Source organism: Macrotis lagotis, chromosome 1 (genome assembly GCF_037893015.1).
Source record: "Macrotis lagotis isolate mMagLag1 chromosome 1, bilby.v1.9.chrom.fasta, whole genome shotgun sequence".
Lineage (NCBI taxonomy): Eukaryota > Metazoa > Chordata > Mammalia > Peramelemorphia > Peramelidae > Macrotis > Macrotis lagotis.
In genome coordinates, this window is record NC_133658.1 from 518151596 (window position 1) to 518158851 (window position 7256).

Below are 7256 nucleotides of genomic sequence, written 5' to 3' on the forward strand. Positions count from 1 at the left end.
TTAAATCTTTCTTATGGATGTGGTAGAGCCTGTACTAGTGGCTTCAAGCTTCAGCTATGGGGTCTCCCTAGACACACAACAATACAGGTAGGGACAGATCATCTGATGAAATTAGAGACAAATTGGAACAGTGATAGCTGCAACAAGGACTGCTGTCAGTGTAAATTGGCTCTCTTGGGATGGAGGGAAGAGGACCAGTTTTCAGTGCTCTATTAGGTGAGCCCGAGACCAGGACAAGGTGAATGCTCAACATTCAGAGCTCAGGGTTACAGGGGTAAATATTTAACCCAAAATCCCCCTGTAAGTGGGGAACATCTCGAATAATTTATACTCTGGTATTTGTGATTTATAAGATTTATTTTATTCCAGATACTAGGGAGCCAAGATGGAGTATCCAGTTGATTAGAGGAGGGAGAAGATTAAAGTTATAAAAGGAAACAAGAGGAATTGCAAAAGACTGACTATTTCTCTGATTCAGACTTTGTCCTAAAACTAGTAAAATTCAGACCATCCCCTTATGGGGGTCTCAACAAACTTAGCAACTCTATATTTGGATAAGCCTTTTTGTTTTGTTCATATGGAGTGGCAAGTATTGAGTATGGGGAAATGGTCCACAGATGAAAAGTTTAATGTCAACACATTGAAACAGGCACATGACTGTAAGGAAAGACTTCAGAGGGAATTATTTTCTACTTAAGGCTAATGCTGTATGATTGGGACTGATAAGTATTTATTAATGAACTGGTCAGCACCTTTGTGTGATCATTTGAAAAATGTGCATCAGACCAGGAAATCTATCCAATAGGTGGAAGGTCATAAGCATAAACAGTAGAAAATATGAGAAGCTGATCCTGAACAGGCAGAAGACTTCAATCCAAGCAGGTAAAGGAGATCATGGACGTTCAACTAAGATTACAAGGCTGAGAGATGAGGAGCCTTAGGACAGGGATATAAGCAGAGGATTTGGGTAACAAGGCATCAGGTTCCCAAGCCAAGGAATCCAAGTAAACAGAAGTAAAGATCTTGGCAACAGGTAAACAATACCAGCCTCAAGGATGTTGCTTAATACCAGTCAAATATTTTCTCAGGTAAGGATCACTACATGCTTTTTGCTCAAGGCCACTTTAATTTTTTTCTGACTCACCTCTCTATTGAGTGAATTATCTAGTCCTATTGATTGCACCTGGGCAATTGTTTTGAAGGGAGAGGAGAAGGGAATGGGGTGGGAGGGGGGAGTTAATGGAGCCCTAAAGGTAGAGACAAGTAGTTTGGAGTCATTGGACTACAGGAATGAGAAGGGGAGACAGTTCCAGACAGGTGAATAAAATCCCAATAATTGAAAGAAAACAGTGAACTATTTCACACCCAGACTGGAAATGTGAATGAAAATTCACATTAACAGAATCCGCCAGCAAACTACCAAGACATTTAATGTTAAAGTTGAATCCAGTTATTTATCATAAATTCCATTATAGTATTTTTTCTCTCACTTCCCTTCTAGGGGTGGGGAAAGACAATGATTCACAAGCCACAAAAATATTATGTCCCTGACTATAAAACTCTTGCCTCAAGTTCTTTGTCTAGAAAGGAACTACACTGGCCAATCTCTTTGCCTTCAAAAAGATTCTAACAGTTTTAACTGAAAATCCAGTCACTTCACAAACCCACAAATTGTCTAAAGGCTAAAGTAAGGCAGAATCAGTGCCTCAAGTCAGGGCTTTGTTTATAGATGGTGGTTCATTGCTTCTGGAAACCACCTGATTCACCCCAAAGTTGGGGAACACTTTTATTTAAAAATGTTATATAGACTGAGGGTGATTTATCCTTTTTTTCCTTTCTGTTTATTTTTATTTTCATTTCCAAATTCTCTCTCCCTCCACCCCCCTCTCTCACCCATTGAGAAGGCAAGAAATATGATATCCATTATACACATGAAGTCACACAAAACATTTTCACATTAGCCTTGTTGGGGAAAAAAGGAAGGTAAAAAAATATGCTTCCATCTACATTCAAGAGTCCACTGGTTCTGTATCTGAAGGTTGACAACATTTTTCATCATACTGTTGTCCAGTCATGTTTGACTCTTTGTGACCTCATTTAGGATTTTCCTTGCAAAGATATAGTGATTTGCCATTTCCTTCTCCAGCTCATTATACAGATGAGGAAACTGAGGTAAACAGAGATAAGTGATTTGTCCAGTGTCACATAGCTACTGTCTGAGGTCACATTTGAAGTCAGGAAGATGAGTTTTCCTGATTCCAGGCCCGGCACTATTTACTGCACCATCTTGGATCATTGTATTGATCAGAGTTACTAAGTTTTTCATAGTTGATTATCATTACAATATTTGCTATTTATATACATTATTCTTCTGCTTCTGTTCACTTCATTTTTCTCAATTCATATGTCTTTCCAAGTTTTTCTGAGACCATCCCTTTTAGTGTTTCTTACAGCATAATAGTATTTCATCACAATAATATATCTTAACTTATTCAGCCATTCTCCAGCTGATGGAAATAGGTGGAATGGGAGTGGGGAGCAATTAAAAAAAATTTAATATAGATTCAATTTTTTAGAAGTAGTCTTTTTACTCATCATTTAAAAATGGCCTGAGTTTATAACTTCAAATTTCCTGAACTTTTAGTTCAACTTGGGAATTGGTAGATAGGTTACAGTTGAAACAATTTAACAGAGAGAAAAAGAGATGTACAATATAAATATTTTTATTTCCTAAGTACTTGTCAGTTATTTCCATTGAGTAAATATTTACACTTCTCTTGTCCCACTGAAGAAATCTACATCTACATATCTGAAAGTAAATATCTTTGCATATATAAATATTTACTTACCCCAGAAATATATTTCTTTGTGTATATCTTCTTATAAGTGTTTTATATTAAGGTTCAATTCTGGTCTACAAATAAGTTTTAAATCTTATAATTCTTTCCTTAGAATTTTTTAGATGAAATAAATTATTGATGACCAATATAGATACCATTCCCACAAAATTTTTCCCTAGTTGAAAAAATGTGAAACTGAATTTAAATATGCAGTATTTTTATTTATCATTTTTTATTTAAAAAATCTTAGTGTTCCTACTATGCACAGATTAAAAATATCTCAGGACCTGAACATAGTATTGGAAAAACAGTGAGTTGAACAGTTGTTAATTTGTCATTAGTATTTCTTTACTGCCCTACAGTAGGCTGAAAGTCACTTCCTGAAGTAGTCTGTTCCCTCATGGGACAGAGCTCTGCCTTCTGAACATTTTATCAGTTGTGTTCTTAATTCTGGGGCCAAGAGAACATTTTGAATCCCTTTTCCATATGACAGATCTTCAGATATTTAAAGAAAGGGATCCCATCCTATAATTTATTTTTCCTTTTCAGGTTAACCATCCACAGTTCCTTCAACTATTTCTCCTTCTGACTCTACTATTTGTAGAAAACCCCTTTTTACCTTGTCTTTCATGTTGAAACCTTGGGATTATCTTTGACCTTTCTCTCTCACCTCATATAACATCAATTACAAAGTAAGAATCAATTCCATCTTTAAAATATTTTATGAATATTCATTCCTTCTTTTCTGTTGCAACAAGGGTAGGAAGTAAATTATAGTTGCAAGTAGATATTGAATTTGGAAATGGAAGGCCTGGGTTCTGCCTCCTATAGCTTGGGTGATCTTTATGTGGATGTTGTTATTCAGTTGCATTTAATTCTTCATGACCCCATTTGGGGCTTTCTTGGCAAGGAAACTAGAGTGGTTTGGCATTTCTTCTCCAGATTATTTTACAGATAAGGAAGTTGAAGCAAACAGAATGGAATGATTTGTCCAGGGTCACACAGCTAGTATGTGTCTGAGGCTGTATTTGAACTCATGAACATGAGTTTTCCTGGCTCCAGGCCAGGTGTTATATGCACTGTAGTACTTAACTGGTCATTGAGCATTCTTAGGCAAGTAAATCACTTAGTCTTTTTGGGTCTTACTTTCCTCATTTCTGTTAAATATAGGGGTTCTTGACCTGGAATCTGGAAGACCATCTTTTTTTATTAAAGATTTTATTTGAGTTTTACAATTTTCCCCCAATCTTACTTCCCTCTCCCCACCCCCACCCCCCACGGAAAGCAATCTGTCAGTCTTTACATTGTTTACATGGTATAGATTGATCCAAATTGAGTGTGATGAGAGAGAAATCATATCCTTAAGGAAGAAACAAAAAGTATAAGAGATAAGATCAGACAATAAGATATCTGGTTTTTTTTCCCCAAAATTAAAGGGAATAGTCCTTGAACTTTGTTCAAACTCCACAGCTCTTTCTCTGGACACAGATGGTATTCTCCATCGCAGATAGCCCGAACTTGTCCCTGATTGTTGCACTGATGGAACAAGCAAGTCCATCAAGGTTGAGCATCACCCCTATGTTGCTGTTAGGGTGTACAGTGTTTTTCAGGTTCTGCTCATCTCACTCAGCATCAGTTCATGCAAATCCCTCCAGGCTTCCCTGAATTCCCGTCCCTCCTGGTTTCTAATAGAACAATGGTGTCTGGAAGATCATCTTCATGAGTTCAAATCTGATCTTAGACAGTTCCTAGCTGTGTGGTCTTGGGCAAATCACCTCAATCTATTTGCCTCAGTTTCCTCATCTATAAAATGAGCTGGACAAATGAATGACAAACACTTTACTATTTCTGCTAAGAAAATCATGAATGGAGTCATGAAAAGTTGGATATAATAAATAATTACTAACTAACATTTATATGCAAGCATACATGGCAAAAGGTCTGACTTAATTTCTTTCCTTAAAACAGGTAACCAATTTTCCCAAGTTCAACTTTAAAAAAGTGAATTTTCCCCAATATTAATTTCACCTAAAGTTTTATCAGTCATTAATCTTCTTCATATATTTGGTTGGATGACTGGTATATCCATTTTTTGTAAGGACTGTTCTCTAGGGGTGGCTAGGTGGCGTAGTGGATAAAGCACTGGCCCTGGAGTCAGGAGTACCTGGGTTTCAAATCCGGTCTCAGACATTTAATAATTACGTAGCTGTGTGGCCTTGGGCAAGCCACTTAACCCCGTTTGCCTTGCAAAAAAACAAAAAAACAAAAACCTAAAAGAAAAGGACTGTTCTCTATTTCTACTTTACTTTTGTTAAGTGCTAATAGTTTTAATAATAACTTTGGAATAAATTTTGAAGATTAGAAATATAAGTTACTGAAACAGACATAGGATAGAGAGATATCTAGAAAGAAAATAAATACTTGGAGGAAGTTATGAAGGAATTCCTGTTCAAGTAGGGATTGTATCCAACTATTTTTGAGGTTCCTTCCAACTTTGAGAGTCCATGATGTAGGGCTGGAAGGGAAATGAGATATCATCCTTTATTTTATTGATAAGGCAGTTATCAATAAGGCACAGTTGGTAGAGCAGTGGGTCTTCAGTCAGGAAGGTGTGAGTTCAAATCTAGCCTCAGAAACTTATTATTTATGTGATCTTACACACATCTTCAATTTCTTCAATTGTAAAATGAGGATTTTAAAACTACCTCCAGGGTTTCTGTGAGGATCAAATGAGATAATATTTGTAAAGTGTTTAACACAATATCTGGAATATAGTAGGTGATATACAAATGTTATTTATTATTATGAAACCCAGTGATAGTACTTGCCCAAGGTCATGTATGTAATGGCAGCTGGGTGGTATATGGTACACAGAGTGCATGGTTTGGAGTCAGAAAGACCTGAGTTCAACTCCTGCCTCAGAAATGTGCTAGCTATGTGATCTTAACCCCATCTGCCTCAGTTTTCTCATCTTTAAAGTGAACTGGAGAAGGAAATGGTAGCAAACCACTCTAGTACCCTTGCCAAAAAAACTCCAATTGGGGTCATAAAGAGGCACATAAGACTAAAACCAGTAAAGATTAATGATCAAACATAACTTAAAAATGACAGAGCTGAAATTTGAAATCAGGTCTTCTCTAAATCCATGGTTCTTTCTAGACTACATTACCTTTCCAATAATTTACATTGTGAAATAGAGCTTTATGGTTTACAAAATGTTTTCCTTGAAACAAATCCCTGACATAAGCATGGAAAATATGATTATTCCCATTTTTAGATGAGGAAAGTGAGGTTCCTCCCAGTCACATAGTCTACTATTGTCAAAGTCAAGTTTAAACTCAGGTCCAAGATACTTCCACTGATCTAACAACCTTTGGAGCTGCTTGGAGTTCATTCACCTTTATAGTCTGTGGAAATAGCAAAATTCTACAAAGAAAAGTATTTTTTGTGGCAGGAAATCTGGAGGTAATTCTCTGACATGAATCATCAAAGCTGGGAGTTATTCTGTGTATATTTTCTAAAAATACTTTGCAGAGTTTTTAACCTTCCAAGTATTCCATATCCTGCTTCCTTTCATGTCCCCAACATATTGTCATTGCTATCATTGTTCCCTTTTAAACATCACCTTAAGGTTGAAACATGCCTTCGATAAATTATAACATCAGAACTGTAAAGTAGGTGCTGTTTATGGCTGAGGAAATAGGTTCAGAGAGATTGTGAATTGTGCCTTAAATACTTAATCTCATTTGTCTTTGAAACAATCTTATGTGGAAGGTTCTATTATTATCCCCATTTTTTTGCTGGGGAAACTGAGGTGCATAGAAGTTAAGGCACTAATTTGCAAGCATCACATCAGTGATTTGATTACTTATTTAACCCAAATTCTTTATATGATTGTTCCATTCAACGCTATTAAGGGCAGTCTTATCTATAAACAAACAAACAGAAGGAATAAATGACCAAAAATAAAATTTAACCCACAGAAGCCCCTACCTAATCATTAAGATAGAGTTTCTGTCCCCTGAATCAAATTCTGAAAAGTTATTTTTTCCCCTCAAACGTTAATCATACTTCTTTTAAAACTCTGTATAAGCACCATCTTCTATGGGAAGCCCTTTCTGGTTACTACTCCCCCTTACCATTTATGTCTCCCACACACAGACACACACACACACACAAACACACAAACAAATAGCCTTGTATCTATTTTGTATATATTATAAGGTATATGTTGTCTTTACCCAAAATGCTAAGTCCATTTTTATTAATTATCTCCTGTTTAGGTAACATATTTATTTTACATTTAGTCTGTTTATATTTATTCTACATTTAAACAAAACATTTTATTTTGTATTTATTATGCATATATAATATATACAAAATTATAATATCTGCCCTTAAGGAGGATCTATTGTA